At 44.4% G+C, this 19,923-nt stretch overlaps 1 protein-coding gene and 1 long non-coding RNA gene across 8 annotated transcripts in view; one reads left to right on the top strand and one right to left on the bottom strand.

Annotated features, from left to right (window-relative positions):
- NR2C2 (nuclear receptor subfamily 2 group C member 2) overlaps positions 1–6,473 on the bottom strand; it is a 103,241-nt gene extending 96,768 nt beyond the window's left edge. The window contains exon 1 of one of the 7 annotated variants that reach the window (XM_032149803.2): positions 5,920–6,473. The gene's annotated coding sequence lies outside the window, so the exon portion shown is untranslated. Of the gene's footprint in view, positions 1–3,990; positions 4,577–5,097; positions 5,173–5,919 lie in introns of those variants that run through there. The other 6 variants (XM_032149804.2, XM_058437314.1, XM_058437315.1 and 3 more) reach the window with 6 other exon arrangements.
- LOC116466776 (uncharacterized) lies at positions 6,386–11,376 on the top strand. The gene is made up of 2 exons (XR_009213075.1): positions 6,386–6,777; positions 7,691–11,376. It is a non-coding gene; the product is annotated as an uncharacterized LOC116466776 (long non-coding RNA).
- Positions 11,377–19,923: the final 8,547 nt, after the last annotated feature.

Below are 19,923 nucleotides of genomic sequence, written 5' to 3'. Positions count from 1 at the left end.
CCTTCAAGCTTGAGTCTAGCCCTACCAGCCTCTCATTTCTCCTCTTCACTTTTCAGCAGCAGTCACCCCATTTTCCAAGCCCCAAGACCTTTTCTCACACCTCTCACTAACCCAAACAGGGGGAAATATTCTTTTACACTTGGGCACTTGGAATGAAATTCCTCTTCATCTACATGTTAACATTTCAGGGATTAGAATCTTTGGAGGTACTGTTAATAATTATGGAATAGAAAGTTTCACCTCCTATTAAAGGACTTCAGGCCTCTTATTACAGTGAAGGAGGTACTTTTTATTGCCCCTAAAAAATCACACTTGCCTCTGAGGCTGACTGTTATCATTACAGGCCAACTGAAGTCCAAGGGTAACTCAGAAAAAACGGTTAAGTGTCTGAGCTAGCCTATTCCCTTTCTGTCCTTAACAATTCACCTCCCATCCTTCTATTCTAAGACTTCCAGATACCAGGGGTCTGCATCTGCATTTACTGTCCCTTTAACAAATGCCTACGCCAATGCCCTGATCTGGATTTCATCCCTCTAGTCATTCCTGCTCCTCATCATTGTTGAGCTGTGCTAGTTGAGCTGTTGTTCCCGGGCAGTTCTTCCTTTTGGTATAGAGCTCCTGCTGCTTTACTCTCTAGCACTCAGGACCTGAAGCGAGCAAGCGGAGTAGGCCTGCTACCTCGGCTAGCAGTAGTGGGATATGGGGAAACAATGGCAAGATGGGAGAGAATGACAGGGAATCTCAGCCTCTGGCATGTTAGGTTGAAGGCAAGCAAACCTCCAACGAATAAGGAAGAACATATCTTTTACAATGTGTAACAGGAGCACAAATGTATCCATTAGGTTAAAGATGATGATCACACAGGGAAGAAAAAAGGCATCACTTAAGGCCCTCATAATTAGCAATAAAGTAAAAAGAGGTAAACAAAAATCTACCAGGGGATTCTTACATCAAGTATGAGGCTGGACTTGAGGTCTAAGAGCACTTCCAATTCTGAGATTCTAGGATTCCTTCACAGACTCCCCCCCATGTGGTATTTATTAAGATGATATTTGTATAGGAGATGGTTTGGGACTAAAGGAGCATATGGCTTATAGGTAAGAGAACTCAACAATAAAAATCCCATCGGAGGGCCCTCGATATGCGGAGACACTCAGGCAGCTAGACACAGGAGACCAGTGGCTCAGTGCCACGGCTGAAGACAGGGCTGCTCCACAAAGACTCACCTCTCTTGTTCTCAAAGTCATTCAAACAAGTATCCACTATCCCTGGCCCACAATCTCAATGCTGGCTCCCACCTCCCTGTTTGACAAATGGGGAATTATAAGCCTCAAGAGAGGCTACCAACTCCAGGTTCTGAAGCCAGGCCTTTCTGCCTTCATAGCCCAAGCTCTGTCACTGCACTGCCCTGCCATGTCACTCCTTGGAGACAGATGCTAAAAACTTCCCAGCTGCTGGGCGCGGTGGCTCACATCTGTAATCCCAGCACTTTGGGAGGCCGAGGCAGGCGGATCACAAGGTCAGGAGATTGAGACCATCCTGGCTAACACGGTGAAACACCGTCTCTACTAAAAATACAAAAAATTAGCCGGGCGTGGTGGCGGGCGCCTGTAGTCCCAGCTACTGGGGAGGCTGAGGCAGGAGAATGGCATGAACCCGGGAGGCAGAGCTTGTAGTGAGCCGAGATCGCGCCACTGCACTCCAGCCTGGGTGACAGAGCAAGACTCCCAAAAACAAAAAAAAAACACACAAAAAAAACTTCCAGCCATCCTCATAAAGTGAGGAGGTTGTTACACACAGGGATTTTCTATAAAAGAATGATCATGAAAACAAAACTTCAAAGTCACTGTGAATACAACTACTGAAAGTAATAAATAACTTAATGCTGTAAGACAATATACAGCTGTTTTACCAAACTAGCAAGCAGTTCTTTGGTTACCCTGAGTAATTAGCTTAAGGAACTGAACAAGTGATACCAAAAATCTATGAGCAAGACAGAAAAAAAAAAAAAATCCAAAAATAAACAGTTAAACTATTATTATTTTTAAAATACCATAACAATATCTTATTTTAAAAGTTTTACAATATAAAATAAGTTAATACAAATGTTTTATTTACTACACTTTCGAGTAGAAACTTGACGTATACTTAACAAAATTTGCTTTTAACCTTGGTAAAGCAATTAAAAGGTGATTTTCAATAATTTCATTAAATGAATCAATTTATCTTTAGAAAGATAAATATCCCAAATTAATGGCTACAGAGACTTTCAGCTCCCAATTCCCTGCGAACCCACTGGAGGCTTGTTCCTTCTCTCCAATCCCCTGTGATGGTGAGACAAAAATCAGAATATTTGATTTCAAGAAAATCATGGTAGCTTGGTGCTTTGTTTCTTCAGTTAAAGTAAATAACATGATTATGTTTGGGCTATTTCTTTCTTTTTTTTTTTTTTTTTTGAGACGGAGTCTCACTCTGTCGCCCAGGCTGGACTGCAGTGGCGCAATCTCGGCTCACTGCAAGCTCCGCCTCCTGGGTTCACGCCATTGTCCTGCCTCAGCCTCTCCGAGTAGCTGGGACTACAGGCGCCCGCCACCACGCCCGGCTAATTTTTTTGTATTTTTAGTAGAGACGGGGTTTCACCGTGGTCTCGATCTCCTGACCTCGTGATCCGCCCACCTCGGCCTCCCAAAGTGCTGGGATTACAAGCGTGAGCCACCGCGCCCGGGTGGGCTATTTATTTCTTCACATACGAACTTATTAACTTTCATGTAGTTAAACTTGTAATTCAATCATAAAAAAATTAGTGGGAAAAACTATTGAAATGGGTCATTTTATCCATATTTATGTCTCCAGGAAGTGGCATATCTGTCAGAAATCACTTCCTAAATTCAACCAAATACCATAACAGACTTATTATTGCTGGCAGTGCTATCTGAATTGCCAAAGAGGCTCACATAAAAGGTATCCATCAATGTACAGCAACTTAGTTATCAGTGACATCATAAATTATCAACAATTCATTCAACAAATAGTGCCAGGCACTCTTCTAAGTGCTGGATAAGTAATGGTAAACAAAATGTATTCCTGCTCTCACAGCTTACAGTGTGGTAAGGACAGACATTAATCAAATAATCACATAATAGAGTGTGTAATATAAAGTGAGATAAAGATTATAAAGAAAAGAAACAAACAGAATCTGATTTAGACTGGCAATGGGAATTAGGGAGAACTTCCCTGAAGAAGTGATGCTTGGGCCAATATCCGAGGTAGGGTGGGGGTGGGGGGTAAGCTTACACTGTAAGCTACACTGGTCAAGGAAGTTGAAGGTAGGCCAGTGTGTCTAGAGCACAGGAAGCTAGGAGTACCACAGATAAGAAAATAATGAAAAGCCTTGGAAAGGTTTTTAAACATGGAGCAGGAAGCCTCTGCCATTACGTGGGTTCTAGTGGAGCCTGAACAACATACTGCCTGTAACATACTGCCTGTAAGAGAGTTTTGTAAATCATAAAGCACTCTATACTTTGGTTAGTACTATTTAGTTCCACTATTTTGTTTTCCAAACTTTTGTCCTGGATGCCATGTAACTAGCTGAAAGCACAGAGCCAAAACTAGAATCTCGGTGTTCGAATCTATTTTGTTTTTGCCCCTACACCACAATGCATAAAAATTTTATTGTTTATATCACTTAATTAGTCCAATGTCTATACTAGTACTTCACAATGACAACAATAACTCTATTTACACAGTATTTACTACATGTCAGGCACTTTTCTAAGCTCTATTATCTACATTAACTCATTTAATCTTCAGTTCAGAAAGGAAGGTTCTATTATTGTCCAGATGAGGACAGTGAGGCTAGGAAAGGTAGCTTACACAAAATCATACTGCTAGTAAAAGTTGAGAGTAGCTAACCACAACACTAAAACATTTTATGTCTGTGTATGTATGTGTATAAATATCTCTATCTCAAGAGAGAAAAAGAGAGAGAACTTACAGAGAATTATATTCAACTCCAGCCTGGGCGATAGAGTGAGACCCTGGTCTCAAAAAAAAAAAATAAATCAATCATATTCACACGTTTGAGGACCAGTGTCTTAGTCATTTTTGTATTCCCAGCCTAGCACATAGTGCCTGGAGTATTCGTAGCACTCAGGAAATATTTGATGAATTGAAAATGTATGTAAGAGGCTGACGAAGGATTTGAATCTGGAAGTAAAGTGAGTTTCTGAGGCCCTCCTCCACAGTCACGTATTCATCAGTAATTCATATGAAGGCTGTATTTTCCTCGACTTTCTTATTATATTGAAGATTTGTTCCTCACTACCGTTGCTATATTTCACAGCCTTTGGCCTGGAGACAGAGTGGGATAATGGACAATTACTAGTTTCAACCAGCTCTCCAGCCACAAGCAGCCAGTTCTGGATCACATCAAATGCTCTTCCTCCAGGGCCGTTACACGGGCTGTCCTGTCTGGAATGCCATTCCTCCCTTGGGTTCCTCTGTTCAAACATCACTTACTCAGAGAGGCCACCCTGACCATTCCATCTAAATTAATGCCTCAGGTCTTCCTCAGCAGGTCATTTGGCTTCTTTTCTTCCACAGAACTTATGACTCTCTGGAATTATTTCTTTGTCTATTCACCCCCCAGCCTCCAACTCTAGTGAGGACAGGGGTCTTGTACAGCTAGTTCTCCAGATGTATCCCCAGTGCCTAAAAAACTAAGTCAACATGTATTCAGCGAACGAATGAGAAGAGAATCACCCCGAATTGTGCTCTCTCAAACCCCAAATATCCTTACGCGGGCCTCTCCTGGTGGCTGTAATCCCATTTTTAACAATAACACCATTTTCAAGTGACTGAGGCTCGCAAATTAGCATTGACTCCATTTTCCGAGTAGAGCCCCACAAATAATGCTCAGAAGGGAGGTCCGGCCTGGCAAGAATGCCCATGCCCCCCATTTACAGTTGATAAAATTGAGCCTCATTATGGGATTCGCCAAGGCCGCTGGGAAATAACGAGCAGGAGCCCTGAAAAGTGTCCTGGTTCCGAAAACCTCTTCCCACGAGAGCGCATCGTGGACTCGAAATGCTTCATCACCTTTATTACTATTGCTCCTCAATACTCATTTCGGGACGCGTTCCAGCCGGAGGGAAGCAGCCAACCTCCGGACTCAGGACCAGGCGCCGGCCTCTCCACCCTGCCGCGCCCCTCTCGCCCCGCCCCCGGCCCCGCCCCCCCCCGACCCGGCCCCACTCCGCGCCCCGGCCTCTACTCCCGCCCCGCCAGGGCTCCCGCGCCCCATAAGGACCACCCTCTTCCGCCTCAGCCAATCAGCAAAGCCTAGGGGGCGGTGCCACAGGCCCCGGCCCTCCTATCTGGGCGCCAATTGGTCAACCCACCCGTCGCTCACGAGGTCGCGCCTCGCACCCGCCTTCCTCCTTTTCTTTTACCCTCCCCTTCAAAAAAAACGGCGGTTGGGCTGCGACGGCCGCCAAAGGCTGACTAGAAGCAGAGGGGTGAAAAGCCCGGGAGAGAGGGAAGAAGGGACTGCAGGAGGGAGGAGGAGGAGGATAAGAAGGAAGGGAGCCCGCCCAGCCGAAGCCATCTCCATCGAGAACAAAATGGCGGCGCTGGCGGAGGGCCAACCGTGAGGCGGGGCCGCGGCCATTCCCCCTCCGCCCCCACCCTTGCGCCGGCCGGGCCGGTCAGGGGGAACCCGCTCGCTTCGCCCGGCCGCGGGCGGGGAGGGGAGGGTAGCGGCCCGGCCCACTATGCAAAGCGCCGGGCGCCGCCGCCGCCACCCCGTGGCAAAGGTAAAAGGGTCGGGTTCAGCCGCCGCTGCGGCGCCTCCATGTCCGCGCTCCAGGCCCGCCCCCTCCGCCGCCAGCCCGAGCCCGCCCGACCCTCTTTCAATTTTACCTCAGGATTTGGCGCCAAAGCGGCCTCGAAGCGGGTCCCGTGTCTGCGGCGGGCGGCCCCCGGCGCGGAGGGCAGGGCGCGGGGAGCCCGGGCTCCCGGCGTCGGCGGATGGCGGGAGCCCAGGGGCCGCGGGCTCGCGGGGCAGCGGGCGAAAGACGAGACGCCGAGGTGGGAGCGGGGTGGCGGGGACGGGCCCGGGGGCGCCGCCGGGGTCGCGGAGAAGGGGGGGTTTGTTATTGTTTTTGTCAGTGAAAGGTCAGAGTTCGTGACCCCGGTGCCGCCGCCGCCGCCGCCCGCGCGCTGGTAGGAGGAGGGCGAATGTTCTTCTTCCTCTTCCCAGCGCCAGCCTCGCCGCGGCGGCGGGGGGCGGGCGAGCACGCGATTGGCTGAGGCGCGCGCGCGCACCGGAACGCCGCGGCCGGCGCTCGGTCCATCCGGCCCGTGTGCTGTGGGGCCCCGGGCGGTGGCGGCGGCGGCGGCGGCTGCTACGTAGCTGCCGTCGGCCGCGGCCGGGCGGGCGGATATGGGGCTTAAATGCCGCCCGCGTCGGGGCCTAGAGGCTGAAGAGCTGGTCATCCTAAAAACTCGTGGACGTCGCGCACGGTTATCCGGTCGCAGGCCCGCCCCTCGGGGAACCGCGAGCTTCTCGCAGCTGGGTGGGAACCGTCCTCGCAGTGGCGGCCTTCACCCTGGCTTCTCGCTTAGCCAGGGCTTTTGGAAGGCTCGTAAAGTGTCTGTTGATGGAAGAAGCCGGGCCCTGACTGGCGCGACGGATTCGCCCAGCCGCTCAGCAGAGCGTCTGTAGGTCGGAAGTGGAGGTTATATTGGATGGGTATTGAGCTCTTCGGCCCTTCCTCGGTACTGATAGTTTTTAATTTAGCTTTTAAAGGTCTAAAGGTGCGCCCGCTCTGGCCATCTCAGGTGAAGTGTTGAAACGCCCCAGAACCTATAATTTTTGGTTTCTTAGTAAACATACGATCCAGATCTTGTGTAATTCCATGCCCCTCCTCCTCGAGATTTGAAAGTAGTACATGGTAATAGGTAGGGATGTGTAAAACAGCTTTTAGCAGCATTGCTTAAGTTTATTTGAAGACAATGGCCTGTCTTGATCTTAAACTCTTGGGCTGTAGGTTTTCCTTACATATTTCTCTCTTTTATGTTGTGGTTTTGACTTGCCTGGGAAGGTGCAGGCGCTTATTTATCCTAAATGCCTTGAAGTGTTTAGGCTACAGGCTGTAGATCTTGTACTAACTGATTTTTTTCTTCAGTTTTCTTGCTTATTAAGAATAAATATTGACTCCAGAATGGATGGGTTAACTTTTTTTTTTCCACACAGTATCCATTTGGGTTTTTATCAGGATGACTCCAGCTTTTAGTATTTTCTTTCCATAATCTTATAATATTTCTATTTGGTAAGAAATGTTTTAAACACCTATTTCCCCTTCTTCCTTTTTCTCACGTTGCAAAATTGGGAAAAGAGCTAGGTTCGTTTTGTCATGGTAAAGCACAGCTCTTGAAATTGGAAGGGGCCTTAAGGGAATGGGGTCAAATTTTTTTCTTGCAGAAAGATTTTCCGATTTTAGGGGTGAAGTGGGTGAGAACTAGAAAGGTCAAGTGATGTGCCTGAGATGCAAAAGTAATTGCGTTTTTGCATTGTTGAAATTTGCTGTTTGATATTGGAATACATTCTTAAATAAATGTGAATCATTTTAATACGTATTTCTCACTTTATTTTTTTTGCTAATGACTTGTTACTTGCTGTTTATTTTAGAATATGCTTTTTGTCTAATGATGTTAGATAAAAAGCAAATTGGAGCGGTTTTCTTATTCGAGTTCAAAATGGGTCATCAGCAAAGACAACTCAAAACATCAGTAACACATTTGGCCCAGGAACTGCTCACAAACATACAGTGCAGTGGTGGCTTAAGAAGTTTTGCAAAGAAGAGAGTCTTGAAGATAAGGAACGTGATACGGGCCATGGGAAGTTGACAACGACCAATTGAGAGCAATCATTGAACTGTATGAAAAATTGCAGAAGAACTCAGCGTTGACTATTCTACGGTCATTAGGGTCGTTCAGCATTTGAAGCAAATTGGAAAGGTGAAAAAGCTTGGTAAGTGGGTGCCTCATGAGCTGAGCGGAAATCAAAACTATCGTTTTGAAGTGTAGTCTTCTTTTATCCTACGCAACAACAAACCATTTCTCAATCGGATTGTGACATGTAATGAAAAGTGGATTTTATACAACAACCAGCTCAGTGGCTGGACCAAGAAGCAGCTCCAAAGCAGTTCCCAAAGCCAAACTTGCACCAAAAAAAGGTCATGGTCACTGTTTGGTGGTCTGCTGCCGATCTGATCCACTACAGTTTTCTGAATCCTGGCAAAACCATTACTTCTGAGAAGTATGCTCAGCAAATTGATAAGATGCACCGAAAACTGCAATGCCTGCAGCCGGCATTGGTCAACAGAAAGGGCCCAATTCTTCTCCACGACAACGCCTGACTGCATGTCGCACAACCAATGCTTCAAAAGTTGAAGGAATTGAGCTACGAAGTTTTGCCTCATCCACCATATTCACCTGACCTTTCGCCAACTGATTACCACTTCTTCTAGCATCTTGACAACTTTTGGCAGGGAAGACACTTCAGCAGGATGCAGAAAATGCTTTCCAAGAGTTCGTCAAATCCTGAAGCACGGATTTTTATGCTACAGGAATAAATAAACATTTCTCATTGGCAAAAATGCGTTGATTGTAACGGTTCCTGTTTTGATTAATAGAATATGTTTTAGCGTAGTTACAATGATTTAAAATTCGCAGTCTGGAAATTTAACTTTTGCACCAACCTAATATTTCGATGGTAAATCCTTGCAAGCATGGGAACAATGCATTTGGCCCAGTGCTTTGTGGTTGTGTACTCTTTTTCTTTCTTTTTTTAATAGATGGCGTTGGCCGGGCATGGTGGCTCACACCTGTAATCCCAGCACTTTGGGAGGGTGAAGTGGGTGGATCACCTGAGGTCAGGAGTTCAAGACCAGCCTGGCCAACGTGGTAAAACCCCATCTCTACTAAAAATACAAACAAATTAGCTAGGCGTAGTGGCGGGCATCTGTAATTCCAGCTGGTTCATGAGGCTGCGACAGGAGAATCATTTGAACCCGGGAGGCGGAGGTTGCATTGAGCCAAGATCACGTCATTGCATCCAGCCTGGGCGATGAGTGAAACTCTATCTCAAAAAAAAATAGTTGGGGTCTCACTGTGTTGACCAGGCTGGTCTCGAACTCTTGGCCTCAAGTGATCTTCCCATCTTGGCCTCCCAAAGTGTTAGGATTACAGGCGTGAGCCACCGCACCCTGCCTGGTTGTGTACTCTTTCAAATATTAAGTTTTTAATGTTAAATGCTGCTTCTAGATACACTGTAAAAATTCACCTATAAATGAGTTTTTTTATTAAAAACATTGCAATTGTACTAGACTTTAAATACTAAGCAATAATTCAGGCTTCGATGTTGGTTTATAGTTTTCTCATTTCTTTCATTTAAAAGCTCTTTAAAATGAAGCAGTTACTTCTATTTTCTTGAGGTGCAGAAACTGCGGCCCAGATAGGTGTCCTGCACAATGTTACAGGTCCAATAAGTGAGACTGGGGCTCTGATCTAATCCCTTTGACATTAAAGTTTGTGCAGTAAACCAGCTATGTCAGTTTGCCACATTTGTAATAGTGTTCAATAAATTTTCACTTAAAGGTTTAATATTAAAAGTAGTAGCAAGAATTCATAACCCATGGCCGGGCGCAGTGGCTCACGCTTGTAATCCCAGCACTTTGGGAGGCCGAGGCGGGCGGATCACGAGGTCAGGAGATCGAGACCACGGTGAAACCCCGTCTCTACTAAAAATACAAAAAATTAGCCGGGCGTGGTGGCGGGCGCCTGTAGTCCCAGCTACTCGGAGAGGCTGAGGCAGGAGAATGGCGTGAACCCGGGAGGCGGAGCTTGCAGTGAGCCGAGATTGCGCCACTGCACTCCAGCCTGGGCGACAGAGCGAGACTCCGTCTCAAAAAAAAAAAAAAGAATTCATAACCTTAATTGGCTTTAACAGCTTTTCTTTCCCTGAAAACAGATGCATATGTACACATGCACACAGATTGCTTACAATATCAGCACATAAAAGGCCTTTGCACATTGAAGTCAGCACTGCTGTGGTGCCTTTTTTTTTTTTTTTTTTTTTGGCTTGGTGTTTTGACTGCAAGTCTTTTTGGATAGAACTTTAGTTAGAAAGTAGCTAGCACTTGGATGGGTTTTATAGGCACAAAAAACAAGTCTTTTACTAGCTGTACTTTATTTTTTGAGTTCTTATTAATGAGCATCCACCTTTGCATTGACAGTGATTTCAAGATTGCTTTATCAGCCTTTAAAGGATTCTTGACTAGGCGTGCACATCAGAACTGCCAGGTCCCCAGTGGTTCTGAAGCAGTAAGCTTTGGGTGGGCTGTGGCATCAGCACTTTCACTGGGCGTCACAGATAATTCTGATGCATACTCCAGGCCTGAACCACTGATCAATTTGAAACATGCATAACAAAGCAAAAAAAAGTTTTGTTTCACCTTTTGAAATACAATTAACTGTTTTACCATGCCAGAGATCATTCAGAGAGACAGGTCCTTGCTCCGGAGTGATGATATATATCTGGCAGTACCCAGCCCTTGTGTGTGTGCATTAGCTCAGCACCTGCCCACACTGTGAGCGCCGGTAAGATGTGCCTTGTCCTTCCGTTTCAGCCCTTAACACAATACCTGGTACAGAGTATGTAATGGGCATCTGTTGAATGAATGCTTTTCCCAGTAGCAGTGTGTTCATACAATATTAATATTATTGTCCCCTGGTTTACAGATAAAAATGAAAGCACTAAGTGCCCAGTGAGTGAGACCCAGGTGTTCTTCCTCCACCCCTAGTGGTCCCCTGGGCAGGTCTTTTTTTTTGTAACACCAGTCTGTTCTGTAGTCAATCATTGATTGACTTGTCTGTAAACTTGAGAGCAGGAACTGTTTCATAGTTTAATTAGCACAGAGTAAACATGTTTGCCATGCAAGGTTATTTTGCATCTGCATTTAAGTGATAAATGTTGAGTCAATGAAAAGTTTTGATTAAGCAATAGTTGTAGATATGCTAGGTTTTTCAAATTAATATCAAGTGGAGATTGTTTTTACTTTTAAGGGTATTGCTTTTGTGATAACATAAATAATGGTTTTCCTTTTTTGTAATGTAAATTAATTGCTGGCGACTTTTGTATTCCCATAGACTGGGGAAGCTTAATTGCCTTTATAAGTACTTATGTACAACTTTGTATCAAATTTTCTTTAATAATTTATGCTTTAGTACTATACATGTACTAATAATTTTATCTGACTTCTGTTTATAGCGTTTGTACAATTACATGGTTGTAAAATAAACTTTTAAACCCTACGTAATTGCTGTTAGCCACCCATCCCCTACCCCCTTTTTTTAACCATGGAATGAGTCCGGTACAGTGGCGCACGCCTGTAATTCCAGTGCTTTGGAAGACTGAGGCAGGTGGATTGCCTGAGTTTGAGACCAGCGTGGGCAACATGGTGAAACACTGTCTCCACTAAAATACAATAAATAGCTGGAGGTGGCCTGCCCTTGTAGTCTCAGCTACTTAGGAGGCTGAGATAGGAGGAATGCTTGAGCCTGGGGAGGTAGGGAAGTCAAGGCTGCAGTAAGCCATGGTTGTGCCACTGCACTCCAGCCTGGGTGACAGAGCAAGACCCTGTCTCAGAAAAAAAAAGTGTGGAATCTGGACAGATAGATATAATGTCTGAACAGCAGATTGCACGTTCCTTATGCTTAACACCTTATCCTGTTTAATCTTACAATAACCTTGTGAAGTAGATGGTATTATCCTGTTTTTACAGCTAAATAGGCCGAGACCTAAACAAAGAGAGGATGATTCCTCTAAAGTTGCCTGGCTAGCAAGGGGTGGAACATTTATTAGTAACTCTTTCTGCTTGTTTCTTCTTTTCTGTCCTTGAGGGCCGTGAGAGGAAGAAAACTCTTCTACCCATCTCCATGCTCTGTCAAAGTCAAGCTCTAGCACAGCCTGCCAGGCTATTTGGGGAGGCCTCAACTTCTATATAAATGGCCCTTGTTCTTCCCAAGAGTAGAATAGAGAAAGGCTGTTTTCCCTGTGGTGGATTAATGGTATGAGAATGCAGGGACACCAAGAATGCATTTCCTAGCCTCTTCCTGAACTGCTTTTCTGAGACTCACACCCCTTTAGTCTCTGGGGCTTTCTGGGCCTTGAAAAAGTGTCACTTCCAAGTTGTACTTGGCTGAAGTATCTTAGAGTAGTAGTTCTGTCCTTTGAGATAGGCATGAACCTCTTTGAGAATCGGATGGAAAGTTATATTCTCAGAAAAATGCACTGACCCTTGATCCCTGTTTTTAAGAGTATGTGTTGTTCCAAGGGATGTTTTTTGTTTTTTAAATGTTACCTAAGTAGGAACTGTCTGTGTCAATCTTAAGAGGTGGAGGGGAGAGTTCTACCGGTGAGCATGTAGACTTTTAGCCATTTGTTTTCAGTTAAGTATGATAACCTTGGTCTTAGCCATGCATGTGTCCCTGAGTCCCCAGCCTCTTCTAGTTCTTTTGTTCCCCTCCATTGCCCCTCCATACCCCCACCAGAAAGCTTATTTTCTGCTATCATGGGGTTAGGGAATCTTAGGATGTCATGATACCTCACAGAGATTCCTAACTGATCCCCCTGTCTTCAGTCCCACCTTGGCCTTCCAAGACACCTGTGCCTCCAGTTTGTGAGCCTCCAGGGGCAGAAGCCCTTTTGTGTCTTCACTGGCATCCCCGTCTGAGGCACTTTGGTGATTATTTTCTTGTGTCTGCATGTTATATCTTCCAAAAATGGGTTGACATTTTCTATACCTTGTGTCTCCTCTAGAACTCTATCCTTTGGGTTATATCTTTTTATTCATTTGCTGGCTTTAGTGGATTTGAGGAGGGAGCTAAGAAATGCATGTTTTCTAGTTATCTATTGCATAATTAATCACACCCAAACTCAATGGCCTAAAGACTTAACAGTCACTTTTTTTGTTGTTGTTGTTTTTTAATGAAAATCTTTCAATTCTAGGGAAGTCAAGTTCTCTCTTGGCATCCCTCATGGTCACGTGGCTGGAGTCATCTGAAAGGTTCGCTTATACGTCTGGGATTAATACTTGCTGTCAGTGTGAATACCTCCATGTGGCCACAAAATAAGATTCAGGGTCACATTGAGTAGTACTGTAGCTGCATTTTTAAAAGAGCTAATTTTATGCCTATAATAGCTTTCATAATTACATGTGTTGGAATAATCAATTCTCATGCTTTAAAGCATAGCCAATTACTGTAGCCTTCAAGAAGTAATTTGTTTTCTCATGTATGCTGCTCACAACAGGATAGCTCCATTACATATTCATTAATTCTAGTGTGGCATTGTTAAAGGGTGGTAAGTATAGGCCACTGGATTTGAAGGACCACAGACTTACTGGAGATGACAATTCTTGAACATCCTGGTCTCCCGCTTGTATCTGTTACTTAGTTCTAAGGAGCATAGGGCTTATTGACTACACTTTATCACAAGATAGATTTTTGGATACAGCTGTTGATGAACATGCCGAAGATGAGATTTGAATATTGATGAGAACTTGAGGTCATTTAGGGCAGTTTACATTTGAGTGGGTAATCTTTATATATAAACAAAGGTAGTCATCACTGTTGAAAACGCTTTAGGGCCACCTGGCATGAAACGTTTTAAAGTTCTACAATAGAACTTTAAAGAACTCTCAGTTCCTGAAGGATTTTTATAATGTATAATTTACAAATACAGATAAATGGGGTTTTCTCTTAATTGCTACAGTATCCATTTCTGAATCAGAAGAATTTGTGTAAACTTTACCATGAATTTTATATCTTTTTCCAAAACCTTGTTACAGTTTTGAAGCCAGCCAAAAAATAAAACTGGAAACATGTCATTACATTTCCAACCATTTTGCAACCCATTCCCAGAGTTTGAAAAACGGCTCCAAGCTAAAAAAAAAAAAAAACGAAAAACAAACTTGTTTTCAGCTTGCTTCATACAGATTTTATTTTGTGCAAACCTCTCTTTTGCTCTTGTGGAAGTGCTGCCTCTCTACACTGGCTCTGTCACAACAGCAGCATGAAAGACGATCAAAATTAGAGAATGAGGCATGTTGTCATTCTGCTGTCAACACAGAATGCCCCTTCCGGTATGACAGCTTCAAATGATCTGGACAAGGAAGATCCCAAGTCCATGTAGAGAATTTGTTCTGCAGAATCTCTCATGTGATCACTAGGATATTATGAGGGTGGTCAAAGGGTCATCAAGCTTCTCCAGAGGAAAGTTTTGTGGAAGATGTTTAACCGGCTGGGTGCCACGTTGGTGGTAGTCCTGTGTCTACCTCAGTTAGACTGGTTTTCCTCCTCAAATATTATTGTGGGCATGTATTTCTCCTGCAATGTTTGGCATAGTGTCATAGTCTAAAATATAGACTTTATAATCTTATAATCTTGTAATCTTGTCTGATGATACCAGTGCCAGTTCTCATGCCTTATAACATTTTCAGATACTCTTGGGTCTCATTTTCTTCAGCTAAGGATCTGAATATTCACTGCAGATACACCTGTAAACTGCCGCTTCTACCACAGACTCAGTCTGGTGACAAACCGAGATCACTGCCAATGACTGAACTAAGTTTTTATTCGTTATTCACGGTAGCTGAGCTACCACCTCCTCTATCTTCCCTCCTACCTCCCTCCATCCTGCCTGTGCACAGACTCTCCTGAGGTGCTTGTAGAAACTGAAGATGCCTGGACCCCACCCCAGACTACCTACCCAGAGGGAACCCCAGGAGGTGAGGTGTGGGCCACAGGAGGAGCCTTGAGGAAGTCCCCTCTAGCTGTCCTAGAGGAACAGCCAGAGAGCCAGAGGGGACTTCCTCAAGGCTTCTTGGCAGGGAGGAGCAGCCTTGGTAGAGTGGCCTCATTCTGGTTGTAGCATGTTGCAAATTTGTGGTCTCTCGCCCCAGACACACTGCTCTGACTTCACATGACCCACAGGCTCTGGAGTGTGCATTGCTTGCATTGCCTTATGTTTCTGAAAATAGTCCCCCTCCCCTGGAGGTGCATCCCCCAGGACACAGAGGTGTTCTGTGAACATGCACACCCTCTTCTTGGAACTGGTGCAACAACGGTATGGCTGCCTTCCTAATACAAGACTTGTCAATTCACATAGAATACATGTTAACCATAACCTTCAGAATTGTCATATACAATACAGATTCTTTTTTTTTTTTTTTGAGACGGAGTCTTGCTCTGCCGCCCAGGCTGGAGTGCAGTGGCGCTATCTCGGCTCACGGCAAGCTCCGCCTCCCGGGTTCACGCCATTCTCCTGCCTCAGCCTCCCGAGGAGCTGGGACTACAGGCGCCTGCCACAATACAGATTCTTAAGGGTTTGAGAATGTAGGTTGAGCATCCCCAATCCAAAAATTTAATCTGAAATGCTCCAAAATCTGAAACTTTCTGTGCACCTACATGACACTCAAAGGAAATGCTTATTGGAGCATTTCGGATTTTCAGATTAGGGATGCTCAACTGGTTAAGTATCTGCAAATATCCCAAAATCTGAAAAAAATTCTAAATCCAAAATACTTCTCGTCCTAAGCATTTTGGATAAGATGCTCAATCTGTAGCAAGTAACTAAGAATTTATGAGGTTATTGTTGTTTATAAATTCATCATAGAAATTCTGCTGTTTCCTCATGAGAAAAATGTGCTAAATCCATGAAGTCACTTAAAGACTCCTCATATTTGAGTATGCATCTTAATATGTCAGTTATTGAATAACACTAGGAGTGTATGTTAAAAAAATTTTTTTAAAGCACGTATGCTTTGGGTTTTAAATATCTAGTTTCCCACATTCAATTGAGGTAAATCTTGTGCATATGATTGTAGAAAAAATAGAATTATATTCATATTTTTACAATATATTGAAGCTGGGTTATGTGCATGGATTGTAAACTGTGATAAAATTTAATGATTTTTGCTTGGATAATGAAATGCAAAATTGAGTTTGTCTTAGTGTCTTATTTATTCTGACTTCAGAGGAAAAGGTCCTACTGATTGGTCCTCTGCAGCCAGAGATTTCTGTCAAATTTAGGAAATAATTCACATTGCAGGTGTCAGAGAATTGCTCCTAGTATCAGCTCATACACATTCAAAATAGACATTATAGTGAAGCAGTTACAAAGGTGGGCTTTGCCAATTTTGTGTGTGACCCTGGACAGGTGACTTCAAGTTTCTAATCCCATTTCGTTATGTGCAAAATGGGGGTAATAACTCAACTTACCTCAGCAGGTCCCTGGGAGAATTAGATGAAATAACAGGGTTAAAGTGCTAGACACTTCTTTGTTGCTAATAATCATACAAAGTTCTCCTAAGAACCTGAGAGGTCAGTAATGTTTTGCTACTGATTTGACAATTGTCTTTCATTAGGAGCCTAAAAGATCAATGATATCAAATCAGCTTTCCCCGTGCCACTTACCTTAATACTTAGCAAACATATATAATAGATGCTTAAATAATTGCCCTGTAATAAGTATTCTATTACAGATCATCCCCAAAATATAAGAAAAAGCATAGCCCTTGTACTCTGTTAATCCAAACTATAGTTTTTCCAGAAGATTTGGTCCAGAGAGTGGACATCGACGAATCCCCAGCAGCCGCCCCCACAGCTGACTGTTCAGGAGTTGGCAGGTATAATTGTGAACCTGGAGAGTGGGAAGGGCCTGTGGGTGCTTCTAAGAAAAACCTAGCTACAAGAAGCCAAGCTGTCTGTCCTTGGTGGCTGTGAACAGGGAATTTTATAGTATAGCCCCAACCATCAGTGGCAGTCAGCAATAAACTGCTTGGGAACCAACCCTGGAATCAAGCTGACACTGCATGGCAAGTCAGAAAAACCAAATCCCCCTGCTTTTGGATTTCATTTTAACTGATTTCCAAATTGTTTAAACCAGATTGAGATTGGTTTCCATTTACTTGCTGCTGAAAATAAGACATCTTAGTGTAGATATATCTGTCCTCTCCTGACCATGAATGTGTGGAGGCACAGAAGCTTCCATGATCATAGAAACCACAAAACAGGCTAGGGGGCAGTGGCTTATGCCTGTAATCCCTGTACTTTGGGAGGCCGAGGCAGGTGGATTGCTTGAGCCTAGAAGTTCAAGGCCAGCCTGGACAACATAGTGAGACCCAATCTCTACAAAAAAATAGCTGGGCGTGGTGGCACCTGCCTGTGGGCCCAGCTACTTTGGAAGGCTGAGGTGGGAGGATCACTTGAGCCTGGGAGGTTGAGGCTACAGTGAGCCATGACTGCACCACTGCACTCCAGCCTGGGTGACAGAGTGAGACCCCGTCTCAAAAAAAAAAAAAAAAAAAAGAAAAAGAGAAAAACCAAGAAACACAGGCTGAATCAACAGCAGAATATTCCAGCACGTTGTTGACTGACCTGCATCAGAAAGAAACTCAGGTTCCAAGCCTGATCCTACCACCTTAGCCCAGGTGGCCTCAGTCACCATCTAGGGCTTGCTTCTGTGTTCAGTGTATACTGCTGCTAAAAACAAAGCAAATGAAAGGCTGGACTAGAGAAAAAAGGACTCTGTCACCCTTCAATTGCTGCAGCAGGGTTGCTGGGGTCCTCAGCACTGGCGTACATGGTGCACGCCCAAAGATCAGAGCAAGCATCAGCCCATCAGGCCACACATTTTCCCAGAACCAGGCTGCATACAAGGGAGAATAAGTCTATTAGCTAGTCAGCCTGCTCAGAAAAACTTAAAGCATATTTCTGATATGTAAAGGAATTATTATTATTAGAGACAGGGACTTGCTCTGTTGCCCAGGCTAGAGAGCAGTGGCATGATGATGGCTCGCTGTAGCATCAACCTTCTAGGCTCAAGTGATCCTGCCTCAGCCTCCCAAGTAGCTGGGACTACAGAAACGCATCATCACACCTGGCTACTTTTTGTATTTTTAGTAGAGACAGAGTTTCTCGCCATGTTGCCCAGGCTGGTGTTGAACCCCTGGGCACAAGCAATCCACCTGCCTTGGCCTCCCAAAGTGCTGGGATTACAGGCGTGAGCCACAGCGCTCAGCCAAAAGAATTATTATGACCCAGGAACATACACTACTATGTATGTTTCTGGTGTGCTTTGTATTAGTAATAAGAAAGAGAATTCTTCCTACTTACTAAAACCAACCCAGACTCAAGAAACACTTCAATCTGCAGGGAAAGTGTGAAGCCAGTATTCACGTGAAATAGGTGCTGCTTGTTTTCAGTAAAACTTTGAGTTTTATTATAAACCTTTATTGATTCTGAGAAGCAGGCAGAGGCCAACCCTGCGAAGGTCTGTGCTTTCCTGAGGTAATTAAAATGAAAGAGATTAAATTCCACAACCAAAGTTCAGCCTTACTGTGTTAGGGTTTCTCTTCCTTACCATTTTTTTTTTTTTTTTTTTTTTTTGAGACATGATCTCACTCTGTTACCAGGGTAGAGTGCAGTGTCATGATCATAACTCATTGCAGTCGTGACCTCCTGGGCTCAAGCAATCCTCCTGTCGCAGCCTCCTAAGTAGTTAGGACTATAGGCATGAGCCACTATGGCTGGCTGATTTTTAATTTAGAGTTAGGGTTTCACTATGTTGCCCAGGCTGGTCTAGAACTCCTGGGCTCAAGCAGTCCTCCTGCCTCAGCCTTCCAAAGTGCTGGGATTACAGGCACGAGCCACCACATCTGCCCCCAATTTTCATGGATAAGGAAAAAGGTCTTCTGTGTATTGTCTTCATTTTGTACTGTTAAAGAGCAGGGCCCACGACTTTGATAAACCAGTGGGGAAGGGCATGGTGTTATTATACAAAGTAAAAGTAAAGTTATGGGCCCTGCTCTTTTCAGACCACTTTCACAAACATTTCATTTGTGCCTTTTCCCCTGAACCTGTGGGAGAAGCTAGAATGATCTCCATGTAATAGAAGAAGACACCAAAGCTCAGAGCAACTTAAGTGAGTGGCTCGTCTATGCTGCTGCTTCCTGATAAACATGGCCTTTGCTGGGGGTGCACAGTGAAGGGGCTGCTCTGTGCCCAGGGAGCAGAGGGGCAGAGCAGGTATTATGGGGGACTTCGAGCAGCATCTCCGTGATGTCATGGCTGGTCATATCCCCAGCATCTGGATCCAGTGGGAAGGAGCACCCTCTGACCAGGTGGGGTGGCTTCATCCCCAGTAGAAAAGGTAGTAGAAATTAGCCTGAAATGAGTACACAAAGAACCACAGGAGGGACATGTAATACAAGGTCCAGATAAAAGGTAATCCCTTGTCCAGTCACACACGAGCCCCTGCCAGTTTCCTTTTACAAAACCCATCCAGTGTGTTTTTCATCTATAACCCAGACATTTTTATTAGGGTAACTATTCACTGAGAAATAAAAGCCCTATTACCTCTTTACAGAGCATCCAAAATAGGATGATATAAAGTAAAAGAGGCCTTCTGATAATTTTCAGACCCGTAATTCTATCTGGAACTCAGAAACTGACCAGGGCGGCAACATGAGCAGACTGGGGAAACTTCCCCCTGCCTGGTACTGAAGTCCTGCTCTGCTCAACAGCTCTAGGAAGCCCATTTCAGTGTCTGATGATGAAAATGATTCAGTTGGAATTAAAGCCCTCAAAAATTAACAAAAACACTGTCTAATCACTTAGTTTGAATCATTAGTTATATGTTTAATGCAAACATTTTAAAAGAACTGCAAACTGGAAAAAAAAAATTCCCCTGAAATATTTAATGCAAATAAGTCCGGAGATGGTGCTTTTTACAAAAAGTTTGTCAGCAAATGCCCTTTTTTGTAGGGGACAGGACAGCAACAGAATGGGGACAGGATA

Source organism: Hylobates moloch, unplaced genomic scaffold (assembly GCF_009828535.3).
Source record: "Hylobates moloch isolate HMO894 unplaced genomic scaffold, HMol_V3 SCAFFOLD_4, whole genome shotgun sequence".
Classification (NCBI taxonomy): domain Eukaryota; kingdom Metazoa; phylum Chordata; class Mammalia; order Primates; family Hylobatidae; genus Hylobates; species Hylobates moloch.
The sequence above is the reverse complement of the archived record's forward strand: the minus strand, read 5'-3'. Positions and strand labels throughout refer to the sequence as shown.